Source organism: Oxyura jamaicensis, chromosome 15, assembly GCF_011077185.1.
Source record: "Oxyura jamaicensis isolate SHBP4307 breed ruddy duck chromosome 15, BPBGC_Ojam_1.0, whole genome shotgun sequence".
In the NCBI taxonomy this organism is placed as follows: Eukaryota; Metazoa; Chordata; class Aves; order Anseriformes; family Anatidae; genus Oxyura; species Oxyura jamaicensis.
Window position 1 is genome coordinate 9,679,905 of NC_048907.1, and position 18,544 is coordinate 9,698,448.

General features: G+C 45.0%; 1 protein-coding gene across 3 annotated transcripts in view; it reads right to left on the reverse strand.

Annotated features, from left to right (window-relative positions):
* HIC2 (HIC ZBTB transcriptional repressor 2) overlaps positions 1-18,544 on the reverse strand; it is a 73,442-nt gene that overhangs the window by 16,282 nt on the left and 38,616 nt on the right. Inside the window, exon 2 of one of the 3 annotated variants that reach the window (XM_035340708.1) lies at positions 16,043-16,112. The exons of the other annotated variants lie outside the window; for them this stretch is intronic. The gene's annotated coding sequence lies outside the window, so the exon portion shown is untranslated. The remainder of the gene's footprint in view (positions 1-16,042; positions 16,113-18,544) is intronic. 3 annotated transcript variants of the gene reach the window in all.

Sequence of the window (18,544 nt, forward strand, 5' to 3'; positions counted from 1 at the left end):
CACTGGAAGTGCTGGGCCAGGGTTTACTGCTCACATTTTCCCTGTTACTCTTGAACCAACAAATCAAATCTGGGTGTCAGGTTTGGTGGGTTTTGAAACAAAAGGTGTATTGGAAGGGAGTTGATTGCCTTTGTTTTTGTTTTATTTTTAAAGACAATTGTTCATAACAAATAGTGAAATTGGTGAGAAAATAAATTCTGCTTTGCCATCTTGAAAATATTACTTCTTCCCCTTCAAAAGAGACCAGGTCACTGGCACACATGCAGAGCTCCACACAGGCCTAAAGAATGGGCTAAAATTTACTGAGATGCCCCAGAATAACTGACGAGTTTGGGTCTTGCAATGGGATGAATGTTGGAAAGGTGCAGACAAAATTCTTAGGCTTCCTAGCTTTTTTCTCCCTATATGTATTCTTTTACTATTTGTATAAGACTTCCAACGTAAGAGACAAAAGTATGGTTATTAGAAGCACGCCAGAAGTTGAGAAGGAATCCCCAGCTCAGAGTGTCTCCAATTTGAAAGACAGGGTGATTATTACAATCCGCTTCTTTCTTTGACTGAATTTTTATTTTCCTCATCTGAAAAAGCTTTTTTCTTCATTTATTTTTTAATCGATCATATTATTGAAAGGACTGACCAAGGAATCTAAAAATCTAAAGAACAGTTTGCCAGGGAGGTAAAAGTTAGAAAAGCTTCATGGTAACTCCCCTCCCTCCAAACACGGGCTTTGCTCCTCCTGCCACTCGCGCTCACTAAATGCCCCTTTGCTTTCCCATGAGAGAAACAAATCCAGAAGATCTGCCATAAAAGGCCTGGAAGACACCACGCTCGGTTGGACACATGGTGGGGTGGTGCTGGGAAGTAAAGAAATAGCTGAAGTTCTATGGGAATAACAAGCTTCACAGAAGCTCCCCTTGGATACAAGTCAGCGTGTGGGAATGATGGATTAAGATTGAGGATTTGCATTTCGCAGTCAGATGCCAAGATATCAATGCTGGCATGCTAAGGTGTTCTGGCGTTCCTTTAGGGAGTCTCCAGCCGTCAGCACTGCGTGCGTGCAGAGCTCTCCTGCTTGCAAGTCTCTCTCTCTGGTAGCACATGCATTTTTAATTTATTTATTTTTAAATATGTGATCTAGGTTAGCGCTCATAAAAGCGAAGGATTAACAGCTACAGCCTAGCACAGGCAGCTGGGCACGCTGTGCTGTCAGATCCCCGCTCACACAGCCAACCCCGCGTTAATCCCGCACCGCTCCCACCCACACGCGGCGCGCAGGTAGTGCCACGGCTTCAGGCAGCATGCAGGGGCAGGGATGTGCCGTGTCACACCTCTTCCTCCAAAGGACAGCAGAGCATTTTGGTCTTTGCATGTAACAGGCCCACCGACCCCTGCAGAATCAGGGCGCAGAGCTGAATCCTGTGTCAGGCATGCTTTGTAAGACGTAGCACTCCTGTATCTTTGCCCACCCTACTTCCAGCTTTGTTTTTTTAAAGCCAGCGTTAACATTGCCAGTGGCAAAGACAGGTACATGATTTTCTCATTTTGCAGCTCAGGAAAAAAAATAAAAAAATCCATGACTCCAAATGATGAGGCATCATGATCTGTTTTAGGCCATCCAAATCAAGGATGCCACGGAAAAGGTTAGGTCTTGCCCTCCTGCTGCATCGGCCCGGTCTGGCTCAGCCATCTGCCCCACGGTCTTCCACTGCAGTGCAGCTGAGCAGGCAGGAAAGCACAGCCAAGGACCAGGAACGCTCATCAGCAAAAACCGGCTGTAAAGCCAAATCCCGTATGTCAGAGGTCACAGAAGTAATTGAGGATTGTGCTTCAAACCCCAAAACATCCTCCCCTATCCAGGAGGGCTGCTGGCAACGTGTGGAATATGGTGTGGAGACAGAGGAACAGTGAAGACAAGGAAGGTGGTGACAATTTTTGCTGGCACTGCATGGTGCACGTGCAATGAAAAGATGGATCCGAGCGGCACTCCGGACCAGGAGGAGCTTCTCTCCCATCAAAGAGAAGAACAGAGGCGAATACTCCTGCCTGCCTTTGGGCCTGAATTCTCCTCTCTGACACTCCAGTCAGAAGCAAGGTCAATGCCTAGCAAAGAGAGATGTTTCCCCTTTGTAATAATTTTCATTTCTAGATGGTTAATATTTGCTGGCTTCCTCCCTTGGAGTTTTGTAGCAGTCCAGTCCAGCAAGAATGAAGATTTAGAGGTTCTCCCAGAAGTCCCCATCATCAGAAACTGAGAGCTGCTGCAGGGCTGCAGCACGTTGTCTCAGCAGATTTAGTGGGTAACAAGGTCTTCTGAAACAAAATGTAATACGCGTTTCTGCCTGGACTTGCCAAAAGACCTTAATGCAAATACAACTCCAGGAAAATTAGGGTGGACTCTAGTAGCTGCCTCCCCCTCAGGGTTTTTTTTTTTTTTCTTCAATCCTGATGAAATTCATTACAGTTGCATTTAAACTGAGGTTGTGATTTACATTTTCCAAAGCAGGCAGGGCAGGTTTGAAAGCCTGCTATATCAGAGTTTATGCACTTCCTGAAGAACTAGGGTAGTTGCAGAGCCTTCCCAAAGGGGTGCCTGGTCGGTCCCCTCACCCCCTTGACATGTCTGCTGTCACACGGGACACCAGATTCCTGGCAAGTCGAACAGGCTTGCTCCTTAAAATGAAGCGGCCCCACATTCAAGCATGTGAGTACTTTCCTTGAAGGTATTTACAGTTTACTTTTTAGTGCTACTTTAAGTTCAAAGGGGCTAGTAAAGCCCCATTAAGCCATTTACATCAAACTGGTTAGTTAATTATCCTGTTGCAGGCTTTAAATTAGCAATTTATAACCCCTTCCCTAGAGATGCTAGCATTTGGAAACAACTGAGCAGGGACGTTTTGCAGTGGGGTGCAGTTAAGGAACCAAAAACCAAACAGAAAAAAAAAAAAAAAAGAGAGAAAACAGAGTAAGTCTCTCCAGTTTTTGGCTGGAAGTTGATTAACTCTGTGGGAATCCAGTGGGGACAGGGGTGGGAGAGAGCCCACCGTTACCAGCCAGCAAGGATGGTGAGGCCGTATCTACCCTAGGCTGTGTCCGTGCTGCAGAACGTCGTGATGTGCAGATACAGAGCTCCGCCAAGTCTGGGGGGCACCACACCCAGCCCAGGATAATGCTTCCCTTACCACGAGATATTCTGCTTCTTAGTGTCACGATCAAAGATATTTTCACATTAATCCATACAAAAATGTGTCTGCACAAGACTGAAACCAGTATTTGCCCACAGGGAAGAAAACGGACTTGAGGCTTTGGGGCTGGCCGAACTGGGAATGCCAGCATACAGGGACTGAAGAGAACCGTGGGTTTTGGTCAGCAGCTCTGCTCACCCATGCAGCCAGGGAGGCTCTAGCCACACTGCAGCCACCTTTCAGATGAGGATTAACAAGATTCCAGATGTCCCTGTGCCATAAGGGTCAGTGACCTGCTCACTCTGGGACTGCCCCATGGGCCAGGTGAGGCTGGAGCTGAGGAATCTCCAGTCCTCGGGTTTTCTCCCTTGGCAACAACATTTCATATATGAAAAGGAGAAGTTGTTGTCCCCTCAGGGTCTGGTTATTCCGCCACGTTGCTCAGAATTCAAAGCTTTTATAGCAGGGGGTAATAACCACCTCCCACCTCAATACCTAACAGCCAAAACTAACCAAGTCCTGAAATAAAACGTACCTCTCACAGGCTCTGCTGTATTTCTGCCAGACGTTATTAGTTCTAAAACCAACTAAATATTAGATATTCATTGGCAAATTCTATTGAAAAGGATGGGAGGGAAAGACCATCCAGTTGCTACTATTTCCACACAACAATCAGATACAGGAGAAATCTTGGCCCCAATCCTAGAAGCTGTCCCACACCAACAAGCAGTTAAAACGCCACGAAGAGCAGGAATCCATGAAGAGATGTGTCACACAGAGTGGGACCAAGGCGAACTAGGAGGTTCCATACGGACATCCAAAAAAGCACATGAAAAGAAGTTTGATAGAAAAATTCCATTCTACTTGAAAGACCAAAAAACCCCAAAACAACAGATAAAATCAAGTCATATGGCAATATGGCAAACTCTGCAGCTTTTTTTTCTCCACCCTAATACATCCCCTTTTCAATGACGAAAAGCTTCTGCCAAATAAATGTCAAATTAACTTTCAAAAGAGAGATAAAAATCTAAGCCATTCAATTTCTTTATACTACACAACCATGAGATTTATTTTGCATTTGCTGGCTTTTTCTTCTCCGTGGAAAGTAGCCATTCACAGTTTTGGGGATGGGGAGCCCTGGGGAGAAGAGAAAGACTCTCAAAGGTTCCAAAGCAAAGGGACGACGTATTTTTGTACAAAACTTGCTAAATTGATATCACTTATGTGTTTTACTGCTCCGAATTGCAAGAGAGAGGTCTTATAATAAAAATACAGGTAAACACAGCATAAAATCTAAATCATCTAAAGGACTCAAAAACCCAGCCCCACACATAGATGACATTCTCCGAATTCTCTGCCCTTTCTTGGGAGCAGTTACACCCAAACCATCACTCAGTCCAGAAGCTGTTCTCGCGTGCTAATCACTCTGGAATCACACAAAGGTAAAAAAAGTTCAAACGCAAAATGCTAGCCGGGCCTTTGAAACAGCCCTGTGCTAGAAGGCCCCAAGATTGCGGGATATTAGGAAATTATAAAATAATGTGAGGCTGCGGAGAAAGAAGAAAGGAAAGCCCTCCTGTGGATGAAATAGGAGTCTTTCCCGCTCCACCAAAACCTCCCATTTCCAAAGCATGCAGTGCCCGGGCCCGTGCCTAGAACAGGTGTGTCTCCTTAAATACCTCACATGTCACACTTGTGTCTCATGGACACAGTCCTGGGGGATTATATTAGTACCAGTGCATACCAGCTGGAGCTACCCCCAGCGGTATCCTGTAACTCCTCGCACGGGGGGAGCCGCTCTCCATACCATGCAGAGCCCTCCCCACGTGACTGTCCGGAGACAGACAGCGACCCTGGGCCTGCAGCTTCACTGCATTTGTGCTCAAGGGGCTGGATCAATTCGGGGACGAGCAGGAGACTCCTCCAAGAGCAGTAACGGGGCGCTGCCAAGTGACGGTGAGCAGAGGGCCCCAAGAATTCTCTTTTTCCCTCCTCTGCACTTACTACCAGCAAATTCTCAGCTGATTTATGCCAAACAGGCAATCTGGAGATCTCCTTTAACTAAAAAAAGATGCATGGCTAACAAAGCAAAGTCCACTCAGCCATTCCCAAGCAGAAAACACTGACGGGGCACAAGACAGATATGGCTAGCCCAGGATGAAGGAAGGAAAAGGAGAGTGAGCCTCACACATCTCTTCAAGTCAGTGCAGAAAGAGCCACCCTTGGCAATTTCAGCCTAATTCGTCATTAGGCCTTGCTGGACTAAGTGGCTGCAAAAGCCAACAAGAAAATTCTGGGGGCAGCAAACGCGTTAATGGCAGCTTCTGTGTCACGTCTTTGTGCTTGGCACAGATAATAAAAAGAGAAGAGCTCCTTGGTTTTGCTACAGCTCTGCGTCGCAACACAGAAGTATTCAGCATGAAGAACTGCTCCCATGCCACCCGTCTCATGAAGAGCATCGTGCAGTACTTGGCAAGGAGACTGAGCACTGATGGGGGCAAGAAGCTGCTGCCCAGCAGTCATGGGCTTGGAGGCGGAGGACTGCAGAGCCCTGCAGGACCCTCCTGCCTTATTCTTCCTTCATTTTCCAGCAGGGGATTCTTACATTCATGCAGCAGCTTATAGGAGAGAGTGCACGAGTGAGAGTGCACGCACTGATTTAATGAAAAGTCTAATTTATGAGGAATCTAACACATCCATAAATTATTCCACTGGTTAATTAATTAAGATTTCCAGGTTTGAGCACACATCAGGTTTGTCTGCTCATCCCTACGATAAATGGCCCCAGGCCGTGTGAGCAGCTGGCAGTGGTGGAGGCAGTGCCAAACTGAACGTTCCTCAGAAGTGGCGTAGGTAGAACTTTTTCAGGCCACCAGAATGCCTCGAGGGCTGGGTGACACAGAGGGTTCAGTGTACCCAACTCATCAGTCCAGCACAGGTTGGAAGCAAAGAGAAATTCTCTCATAGTCTACGTCCCAGTCATCCCTTCAGCCTACTGGCTGTCCCTGGTCAAATGAAGCCCAGAGTAAGGCCATTCATTCTTAGACAAATGAGCAGAACCCCAAACCCCACAAATCCACCTACCCCTAGGAACATGTACAGTTCTGACTGCTGCCGTTTCTCATTTTCAGGAGGTCTCAAGTCCATAGCCATAAAAATCAGCATTAACCGCCAGGTGAACTCTTACTCTTAAACCAACTATTTATTACACCGGGGCTTTGATTACCAGACAAGCATCTGTTACAAATGCCACCCCATGTTCTCAGAGAAGAGGAGTTTAAATGTTGAGCAGTTTCCCATAGCCAAGATTTAACATCTTTACATCTTTATTTCTACTTTGACGATCGCAGCGTTAGTGGCTTCCTGACCAGTTAGCAGCCAGCCTGGTAACAGCACTTAACTCTTCACATCTGTCATGAGATCCTAGAATATACGCTGCCATGTCTTTCTCAAGCAACTTGAAACCAAATCACAAGGGCAGGTCTGCGTCCCCAGCAGACAAATGGAGGCCCAGCTGTATTTTATATCGGCACAGTACATGGGATGTACGTACTGAGAAACATTCATTTTTAATGACGCATCTAATGCAGAAGCAAATAATTAAGAAACCATTAGAGAAATTTCCCACATTTAGTACAGCAGTGCAGTCATTCGCATCATTTTTCTACAGATAAAAAATTCAGACTTTGAGAAAACCAGGCCTTATCAGCCAGCTCGACGTACAGCCAGGGACAGCCGTGTTCCCAAGGGGAGGCAGCAGCACTCACTTTCTCTGAAGGCTCAGGAAGTTTGAATTTCTTGGTAAGAGAGCAACAAAATAGCTCGCTTCAAGTAGGAGTAGCTGAGAACAGAGCTGTCCATGAGCCTCTGTACAGGCCTCCATCCAAATGCTCAACTCCCACTCTTGTCAGTACTTGCAAGCATTTAATCCAAGTGAGGTTCTTCACCAACCTACAGCTATTTCCTGACATGCCTGTCTTGGGGCAGAAAATCCTAGACAGTGTCCCTTTAAACCAAATGCTGGCATTATATAATTGAAGAAGTTTTACAGGGGAAAATGGCAAAATCCCACTCATTAAGAAGAAAATTAGTGATCTAGTGCATAGCAAATGATTAACCAGGTAGCTATCCTTTTTATTGAGGAACCAGACTAATAATTAAGGTGTTTTTTCTTGAAATACATAAACAAATTATTGGAAAGTTTTACACAGTTTTAACCAGCAGAATTTCAGAGTTCAAATAAATTACAAGCTATTTCCCTGTTGGACTGTCTGCCTCTAAGGTCATAATTAATTTTAATTTTCAGAAGTTACAGTACCAAACATGTGACCAGTAATAAAACAAGAGAAACCTCTGTAGGGCTCTCTTGAAGTTTGTATCAAACAGAGAGAAGACAGGAGACCAGGAGGCCAGATGCACTTATCTCCAGAGGCAGCTCACACACCTTGAGAAGTACATACAACATGACGAATTTAAAATTCAGTTGCCCATTTTGATATTTGGGGGTGGTAGTGGAGATGAGAGAAAGAGGAAGGGGAGAAGAAGGGGACCAGAGTGTAAGGTTATTGACTTACTCCATGAACACCTTTATCTGTCACATCACAGCCCATACAGGAAAGCTGTGGCGATGCCATGCCAGCAGTTGAGGGGCTTTTACTTACTCCTTTTTTTCAGACAGTGTCCAATGGAGAGGGAAGGCTAGACTGAAAACAAAGTAATTTAAAGCTACCAATTTTAGTCTTGTTTTACATTTACACTCACGTTGTTTCTGTAAAGGAGGATGAGTGGCTGGTAACTGCTAGGCCGTTTTGATTTACATCGAAATGTAGCCTGCTCTCAGTTTGGTATTATTTTTTTGCTAACTGGAGGGATGCACTATCTCCAGTTGAAACATTTATTTTATTTTACAGGTATTTATCCAACTAACATTTTTCCTCTTTTTTATTATTTTAATAAACAGCCAATGACATTTATTAGACATTTTATTTTTTTCATTTGAATTATACTGCCTGAAAACTGAAAAAATAACCAACCACTGAGCATTTTCTGACCTCGTTTCCTTCTCAGGCATACTAAACATTTAAGTCAGAACATGTTTAACATTTAAAACAAAATGATTTACTAAGGAGAAGTGAGCTGTAGGTGATGATGTAAAACTGAATTCTCATTTCCTTGTCCTTCAAAATCTAGAGCTGCCTGATATCCGCCTCCCATTATACTTAGTCTTTATTCACCAATTTAGAAAAGGAAAACAAGCATCCCAAGTTTCTTAAGCTTTCGTTGGTTTCTCAGCCTTGAATGAAATCCTTTACTGCATTAAGTAGACTGAAATGAAAAGAAATGCCTCGGCAAAACCAGATTAAAAAGTCAATACATTTACTGTGTCCCTGCAACTGCATAAATGTCAAAGCAAAGTGAACCACTTGTTCCTGAAGTCAGAAGACCCTGATCTCGTGTCTTTGCTAACAGCTTTCAGTATGTGGAAGAAACGCGGGCTTCACCTGATCAGCCAGGGGCTGCTGGTGGGCTCCCAGTGACCTCACCTTGGTCACAGTCTGAACGAGACCTCTTGTGCTTCAGCCGATCTAACAGCACTCCTAACCACAAGAGGTGCAGCACGCGTGTAGCAAGCCCCGCTTCTGAATGGTGGAGCTCATCTCTGAGCACAGGTTAGCCATGCAGCAATCCAGCTGGTGTGATTACAGCAGGAGAAGCACGTAGTAGACAGAGCGCCCTGCCTGTGTCTTGCTGGGCAGCCCTCCTGTGCGGAGCTTGGCCACCGAGAGAATCTCCTGCGGTGGTTGAGCAGTACTGCTGGATTTCAGCGGTGGCTAGGGAGCGAGCATGGAGAATGAAGTGTTGAGTTCTTAACAGAGTTTTGAAAAAACCCTGAGGTGTTGAAGAGGTAGAGCCATAAAACTTTGCTTCTCTGTCTAAACATCGGTTGGTTTGCTGGTGTGGAGCTAGGGGCAAGCAGAGGGAGTACAGCTGCATGTCCCTGCTTCAACATACCCTAGTGAGAATGCCGTTTCCCTTTCTTAATAAAGCCCCTTACCCAGTATTAAAGGAAAGTAATCTTTCAGTAGCATTTCAGCCACCTCAAAGTGCAATTTAAAAAATAATGTTCTGTTTTGATGTTTAAACAAGCTTCCCCAGCAATTACTTGTTAATAGCATCCAGAGGCTCCAAGTAGAAGCCGGACCCACCATCCAGAGCGATTTATAGTAGCAATACATGGAGTCGGGCAGAGGATTTGAAGGGAAGGAGAATGCTGGGGGCAGGGAAAGGGGGGAGGCTTAAAAACGACCAGTAAGTTTGCTAAGTTTTTCCAACAACTAAAAATTGGAATAAAAGCCAATGCCGTGCTCCAAAGCCCTCTGAAAATATAAACTGTTTTTTTTTTGAAAAAAAAAAAGTCATTACTTCCTTGTTTGTCCAGTCAGGTCAGACACAGCAGCTTTCCTGCAGCCTGGGTTGTGGAGTCCTGGCTTTTTGCTAAACCTTTGGCAACCCTGTGCCCTTGAGTACTCAGGTGTGGCAGGCAATGACAGCTGACAGGCACAAACTCATTTGCCCCAGGGGTGCCTGGCATGCAAACTCAGAAGGGCTCCATAACATGGAAAAGAAACCAAACGTCCAAGAAGAGACAAAGTCCAAGAGAAGAGAGAAACTCTCACTATTTTGCCTTGAAAAGCCTCCTAGTGCCCTCCTCCACAGAGCTGGCCTGCGCCATGTGGAAGATGCGCTGCTGACGCCCGTGCTGCAGTCCGTACTCCTCAGGGCCGGGGAATGCCATGCTGCAGTGAGCTCGCTTGCTCCCAGGTTCACGTGGAAGCATTCCAAGCTACTCAGCTTCTGACAGCGCTCCAACTGCTCTACCACGCTGTATTGCTTTACATTACATTGCTTTCCCTGCCAGGAGGCACTGCTGTATTACACTACGGTCGTCTAGCAAAATGTAAAACTGATTTTTTCACCTCCCAAATACCGACTGTTGCCACTGCAGTCCCACCTAGACACCCTGCTCTGTATTAGGTGCTCCTGCTTTTATACATATGCAAGAGATGTTAGTATCTCCTGCTCAGCTTGCTGCTGCTCTCCCTGCTGTGCTCCCAAAGCATCCTCAGCTTCCAGCCCAAGGTGTCACTACTACTTGAGCTCAAATGCCTAAGCCAGCTCGTTAGGTGCATTATCAGGCAAGCTGACTGCCTCGCAGGAAACACAGAGGTGGGAAAAATAACTAGAAACATTGTAGTGACTCACTGCTTCATTAAGACGGTCAGCTTTTTGCTAAGTCAGAGTTTTAATGAAGTAAGCAGGCTACAGAAGCATTTCATAACAGATTTTTAAGGTATTAAGGAGGCATTTGGCTCCTAATTCTCTTTATTTCAGTATGCTATGCAGTACTTGTAGGCTGCAAGACAAAACTAGTTCCCTGCACTGCCGTGTAGCTAGTTTCCCTTCTACTTTTGAACTATAAAAATAGACATATTACAATAGAGCAAAGGTCTAGCTTTCTATCTGTTCTTCAGGAGTAGCCAGAACAGTGGGGAAAAAAGAGGCAGTGAAATAGGGTAGAGTACAGGCGGTCTTTTCCCTTCTTATACTCTCTGCAATTGTTAAAGATTTTCTGATCCCGAGGTTGCATCCAGGCCATCACTTTTAATAAGAACTTATCTGCCCTGCATCGATTTTTGCATCTGTTTAGACTTCTACTATCCAGAACACCCTTTGGCAATGTGTTTCACGTGGTAACTGCTGCTTGACAGTGTGTGCCGTCTTTGCCTGATTTGATTCAGTTTAGTTAAGACAACAAAAGAACTGTGAAGAATCCCTCCCTCCTCCCCTTCCCTTCCCCGTTCATGACAGCACAGAACAGCTGCAATTTCTGTAATAAGTCATCTCCTTTCTATGGTGAGAAGAGAAATCCTGTTGACTGATTTGAGACCCGTCTTTGATGACCTCCGGACCGTCCCTAGTCCACCACAGCCTTGGAGAGGTGGCAGTCAGAACTGCATGGCGTTCAGGGCACTGACACACCACGAAGGCACACAGCAGCATACTGATGGTTTCTGTTTGGTTTACCAGCTTGGGTAAACATCCAGAGAGTTTGTTGATCGCTCAGGGAGTGTAGTGTTTCCTCCCAGCTGGCCCATGGCCTCTCTGTAAGAAGATTTTGGTGACTCACTCCAGACAGTGCTCTAAAACAGCCTGCTGGGATGGCGAGTGAACATTCTCATCTCCAAACAAGTGCCACCACAGATCTGTAAACTTTCTACCCAATTCGAGCTAGTAAAAATAAGGATTTGTTTGTGGTTAGCTTTTGCTTTGTTTCTTTTTTTTTTTTTTTTTAATACGTGGGGCTTAAAGTAGGCAGAGGTAATTTGTAAAATACTGTTCCAGCATGAAGAGAGAGGAGAATGGCATTCCAGAACCACGAGGGAAGAACCTTGTCATGATCTGCAGAGAGACCACAGCTGAGGTGCTTACTAACTTCCCTCAGCTCGCACTCAGCCTTCTTTGTCTTAAAGAATTAAATTATTATCCAGAGGTGGATTTTTACAATTGCCACCACCGCCCCGCCACGCATGCTGGCGTTCTGGCTACCTGTGAACTGCCGGATCCAGCCAGCCGGAGACCGAGGCTGCACACCGGGAGGTTGCTTGGCGCTCTCCTGGGGACTCAGGTGGCCACCAGGTGGTCCCAGGACCCCAGGAAAGAACAGCACAAAACCGAGCTCTTTCTGACACCACAGGCTAAAACATGAAACATGATCTACATGTGTTATTTTTTCCCCATTTAGACCCAGAAAAAGCTTTTGAGCCCAAGTCCTATACTGATTTTGCCGCCATGTTAGTTGACTTTATATAAGACCTTCCAACAACCCTTGCCTGCTTTACCTTGCTTAAAAACAAATAGTAACAAAAAAATGCTAAAACTTACATATTTTTTTCTTCCTAATTTAAGCTCACCTTTGGTGCAAATTTGCAGGTTGTTTCATCAGTGTATACTTAACTCACAATGTAAGTTCCTCCTGTACTGTCAGATATCTACTCAAACACCAAAATGACACTCCCTCCCCCATTTCCTGGCCTGCAGCGTGCTCGGTACTGCAGCTACCCCGGGCTCAGAGCTGGAGCAAAGCGGCTCTGAGTCAAAGCACAGCAGCAGCACAAGCCACAAACACCCTCGCGCTGGTCAGAGCGGCACCTGTGGTCCCTTCTCTTCCATCTCCCACTCCTCTGTTCGTTTCCTTGCTCCTAAGAGCGAGCCATTTCTCCCAGTACGACTTGTCTCTTACAAAACTCCCAGCTTACAAATCCCTGCCGCTCTCCCCTCTTCCCACGAGCATGTCAGTTTGCAGCTCCTCACAGTTTCTTCTTTCACCTGCACACCCAGGAGGAAGTCCCACAAGCCAGAGAAGCAGAAAGTACGTGGTTCTCCCCGGCAGGCAGGAAGAAGCACGGCTACATTAAAATCTATACCGACCAACCCAGGAAACCTCTATAAGCTCATCCCAGCAAATATCCCAGTTTTGAGAAGTTTCCCAGGTGCTCCCATATTAATGCAAGGATCAGTCAGACTTGGCACCAGAAGGCACTCGGTTCCCTGCACTGCCTCATGAGTCGCCGCTAGTCCCGAGAGGCATGCTTCACCAGATAGAGCTGCTCCATCTAACTGCCTGGCTTGGCTCCCCTCTCTTCTACACGGTTCCTAAAGCCCTTAAAATTAAAGATAGATAGGCTTGCAGATCAAAATCTTGTCTAATGCCAGGTGCATCACTTGTTCACGACAGCTCTGTCAGTCCCTGTGCTCAGCTGCAATTTCTCCGTGCTTCTCAGTAGCAGCTCAAATCCTGCCGAATCTGGGAATGCTGGGAGAGACATCGGAACGGTTTGTTTGAGCCCAGCTTCGGAATTTCTGGGAAGCATTGTAATGGACCATGAGAAAGGTAGCACAAAGCAATGTTGCGAGCTGGAACACTGCCTTTCAGCATAGCTGGTCAGAAAAATGAGCAGGTAATTTGAGCAAACAGACCGCTGTGAACATGCACTTAAAGATAGCCCAAGACACCTTAACAAAATAATAGCAGGAGCACAGTTTACTTCCATAGCTAGAAACCTCTCAATCTGAATGAATAAATGGTTGAAATGACAGCCTTTGCACATGCACAGAATTCTACTAGTGCCCAGAAGCGTCAGATAGCATGCGGAAGCTAGGTGAATATTAGCAGCCAGTTGAACAAATTGAGATCTAAACTTTCCTTCTGGGTATCTCATTTTCTGAACGTTTTGCATACAGTGCCTGCAAAAATAACATTGGGCGTGTTAAGTATTGGGGAGAAGAGTCCCTTTCCTTCTGCTTCTGAAGGAAACTAACATAAAGCATTGCTTTTACTCAATGGGATGAGAAATTCCAGCAAATCCCTTGCTGGAGCTCTGACAGAGGCAGTTCAGAAAGTCAGCCAGAGACCTGCCCACACCCATCACTTTGCTTTCCAAGACTGGAATGAGATAAAGTTGCATTTAAGTTCTACACTCGGGCTCAAGTGTTAGTCACCTCAGTTCTCTGTCTTTTGAAAGACATACGTGTGTTTGTAGACACACAGACACACACGGATCACTTCTGGTGTTTCTTCTGGACTTTCTACTCTTTGTAGGCATTTTCCGAAGTTTGTGTCACAGGACTAGTTACTTGCTGCTAGCTAGGAGGGTGTGCACAAACAGGTAAGGAAACATCTCCTGCCTCATCTTGGACTTCTGTCCAGGCTTTCTTCTGCAAAAAGTCATTGTGCAGTTTGCTCACATCCCCATTCTTTGGTAACTGATTAAGGACATGTTATTTCGCTTTAGCATGAGCCAAGAAAACACATTTCTTCATAGCTGAAAAACATCTAGTTCCAGCTCAACTGGTTTTGGAGAAGATTTGGCTGAGAAGAATGAGGATGCCCTGCTGGAGATAGATGTTCTGGCCTCTTGTGGGTGTGACTCTCCCAGCAGGACTTGACAATTCATCATGTTATTGCAGAAAATGCATGAGTTCTGTTAGTATGGTCCTCTTCCAGTAGAGACTCTAGAATCTCTGTTCACCCAATGTCATTGTTCCAGAAGCAGAACTATTACTGCTGGAAGGGAAAGGGCTCTTCTGAGCCACAAAAAGAGGACCATGGGTGAATTTAGTTTGCAATTTGCAGTACTTCTTATCACCCAGGACATTTGCATAAAATGGCTTCCCCTGTTCTTAGTTTAATGGGTAAATGAATCATGTCTTTCAATGTATATTGAAAATAGCCATAAGGATTTGCCATCTGAAGCAGCTGTACATTGCTCCCTTTCCACACCCATTGTCTACAAGAAAGCATTTCTCAAGTGGTCATCTAGAGGAGCTGGCAGAAGGAAAGTTCAATGCCTAGCCAAGCTGACTCTGCAAGTAAAACATTTGGACAACACCACGATCAAAATCTTGGAGATACTTTGCAGTGGCTTTGCTGTGTTCAGTTTTCCTTCAAAGAAATGCTCTTAAGATTTTCTTGCAAGCTGGTAATTTTCCTGCTGTATCAAATTTCCTTCCCTCCTTCATCTATCTGGGAGAAAATTTAGTTGGTATATGAACATTTGCTTGGCATATTTATTTGTGCTGGGAAAAAAAGTCAAGTATAGAGGTGGAGAAACTTGCCTCAAAGTTCCAATGGCAGCTGCAGAGCTGCTGAAGGACCCCCATCCCCAGTCCCTTAACTATTCATCATCTTGTAACTAAACAAAAGGATAGCCAACGGGCAGTTAAATAAATGACAAACCTGCACAGCGATCTGGCTTCATCTGCCTGAGCTAAAGCTGCTGCTTACAGTCGGCAGCAGGATCCCATCCATCTCCTCTCAGAGGCAAGCCCTGAGAGCTGCCTAGCAGCGTGCACTGGTGATACACTGAGCCCATGATCTATCCATGGGGTTAGGCAGAAAGTAGTATCCAAGGTACCTATCATGGCAACATCTAAATGCAAGTATCAGAGCACTTCACAGACAAAAAGGTCTTTCCCCCAGGCTGTTTAAAATTTGCATGTTCCTGTGTAGCACTGAAGATAGCAGCAGTGGTGATTCATTAAGATAATGGTTTAAGTAGGAGGGTTAAGAAAGTCAGGGTGGATTAACATCCAAAGGGCTGCAGTTGGAGCTTCTCCACTCCAGCCTGCCACCTTCCATTTTATGGGAAGGGACAAATTCCAGAAGTCCAGAAGAGAATTATGAATATACAGCAACTATGTCACAACTACAATGCATTAAAGTACAAGAGCACCATCTCTATTTCAGCCCATCCTCCTTAGCAAGGTCAAGCACAAAATTTCATGTTAAAAGAAAATTTTCTTTGGCATTATAAGTTTTCTTTCTTCCTTTTTTTTTTTTTAATTACTTTGTTAGTATAGGTTCTTCTCAAAAAACCTGCATTTTTAAAATCTAATGTTATTTTCTGTCCCTCTTAGAAACAATAGTTCTCTTCTGAACAATTGTCTTTGCCCACTATTGAATAATCAGACAGGTTTGATAAATTGATGGCTCCCCACATCATACTGTAAATATACACAAGGAAAAAAGCATACAAGTCCTTTCCACACCCCAACATTTAATGCAGTTGTGACAGTTACGAGCTGAAACATGTTTTCTGTCCGTAACATGGCGTTAATGCTGAGACAGTGACAGGTAGCTAATATTTCATCCTTGCTAAGTGAGAGGCCTTTGCACAGTGATTTTGTTACAATACTCCCAGTTGCCTTCTAGAAAGATGCACAGGCAACCAGTTTTGGTATTCTTCTGCTCACTCGTAACAGTTGCAATAGGGCATCCGAGCGCATATTGCCCCACTCACCGCTAGCTGTGCTTGGTCTGAACGTCTTCTAGGCACTCTATCCCATGCTGATTCAGTACAGAATAGCTTCCTAGAATACAATTATAGAAAGAGTAAGGGTTTGTCTTAAAAAGGGATTATTCCAGAACAGCTATTCCTTATTCCCAATCACCTCTTCGTTAGGATGAGGAAGTTAACTGGGAACAGCTCTCTGCTCAGATTTGTAACTTACCTTGGTCTGAATCAGTGACCCCGTGTAAACGTGCCCTTAGTGCATTGCCATACAGTCATTGCGATGGGTTCGTCAATAAAAACGGACTCCCAGTTGCAATGAGAGTAGAGCTGCTGTGCCCGTCTCAGCCATGTTTGTTGTAACCTGGGCAGCTTACAGGATCAAGAAATAGGTTTAAGAAATGGTTGTTCCTATAACGTTAGGTCTCATCAGTACTGCAAGTGACATTTTGTAACTTAGAAGTCTTTGGGTCTGCTTTGTTCAAACTTGGTGTATTCCTTAGATATACGGACACTTTAACAGCAGGGAAATTTTGAGTTCTGTAGCTTCTTTGTTTATTAAGTTCTTAGCTTGCAAGATTTCTCATCCAAAAAGGGCTGAGAAAGTACCTGGCACATCTTGGATGCTTATTGAATACATTAAATAAATCAAACGTTTTATGATAAAATTCCACTCCCCCACACCAAACAGATGTAGGTGCAAGTCAAAGAGGCTTGAAAAATTGCACTAAAATTGATTTTGCTCCAGTTTTCCCCAAAGGAAAAAATTTGTGTGTGGGTTGAGACAAAAACATGGAAAATTTCAGCTATCATGAACAACTGAGAAGAGAAATGGAAGAAAGACAGAAGCCAAAACTGAACTTCACATTCAGACTGCATAATTTATATTCTCTCTAGTGTTCTGTATTACAGGCATTCCTGAACTTAAACGTAAAGTGAAAGACTTTTCCTTGGGCTCATCATATTTATAGAGAAAAGTGCCAAATAGCTTAATGCTGGAGCCTTCCAGCCAGCTCAGGGGAAATCGCAGATCCATAGAGAAAGAACTCTGCTTGATAACAGATCCTGAGAGGCTGGAAAAGAGAGGACCCGACATAGAGAGGACAACAGCTACAAAATTGGGTAGACTCATCAAGTCCTAGAGCACAAAATTCTGAGAACATCTACCACTTGAAACATATTCAGAACCATTACACGTACAGGGAAGGAACAGAAACAAAACATACTCAGTTAAGGTTGCTTCTAGGCTGTTAGAGTATGACTTGGTTTACCCAGCACCACAGCCAGTTCTTCAGCTGGAGCTGGGTATTGTTCTGGAAGTGGGGGCCCCAGCACACCGGCACCTCTCCTGGGAACTGTGGCCTCAGGAGGAAGCCTTCCTGCCTTATTGCCCAAGGAGAAGTCCCTGCTCTCGGGTCCACTCTGAGACCCTGTCCACTCTGTCGTCACTTTGCCCTCCAACTCCAGGGATAAACAGCACTTCCCACTTTGCCCCTCTGCACAATTTCCTATGCCAGAGGCCCGTGCCCAGGCAGGAGGTGTCAGTGGCCAGAGTTCAGCCATTTGCAAGGACAACACTGGCATCTCAAGGAAGTCCCTGACAAAGGCAGGCACAGCACTCGGTATTTCAGGGCAGCGTTCAACTGCCAGATCCACAAGACCATTTTTTTATATCCCTGCAATTCCTAGTTCATCCCACACCTCCCACATCCACACTGACAGAGCTGGTCCATCCCGTACACTGAGTGAATCAGGGATCCCGTGTCAAAAAATAGCAGGTGACCCAGCCGGCAATTACTTGGTCGCGGTATCTGCGCAACTTGCAGTCTCCCTTTGCGCAGAGGCGGTCTTACTCCACATATGTATTATTTTATAAGCAACTTTTATGGCCTCTTTTCCCTATAGGACAGAAATTTAAGAGAGACGTGGTACAAATGGGAAAGGGCAATTATAAATATATGCAAGTCGGATCAGGAAAAAAAAAAAAAAGAAACTGAAACCACTTCCAGTCTCTCTATCCAACAAATTCCACACTCTCATGGTCTCTGGCACTACTTCACAGTAACCCCAAAAGATGTTCACCTGCTCCCACAGCAATAAGAAACAAACAGTGAAACAGGAACAAAGAAGCTCCCACCTAGGATGACCGACATAATCCCCTGACAGCATATCACAGAGGGAAAACCTTATTATCATTAAAGCAGAGGAAAAACAAACACACATGCACACACACACAGCTCCACCGCTGTGCACTACTAGCATCCTCCCCGTTTTCTATACACATCTAATATCAGGAGATTTATATTCAGGCCAAAAGCTCACGCTGGCAGGAGAGGAAAGTACTTTGGAGAAGAGAGGGGAAGAGAAAAAAAAAAGCCTACAGTTTCTTGGCTTGTGATCAGCAGGCTGGATGCATTCTGTGGAACTAGGCCAAAGCGTTAGTTATTATATTCAAGAGAACATCTGAATCCCAGCTCAAGGGAGCCGAGTTTGTGGCTCTCATTTATGCTG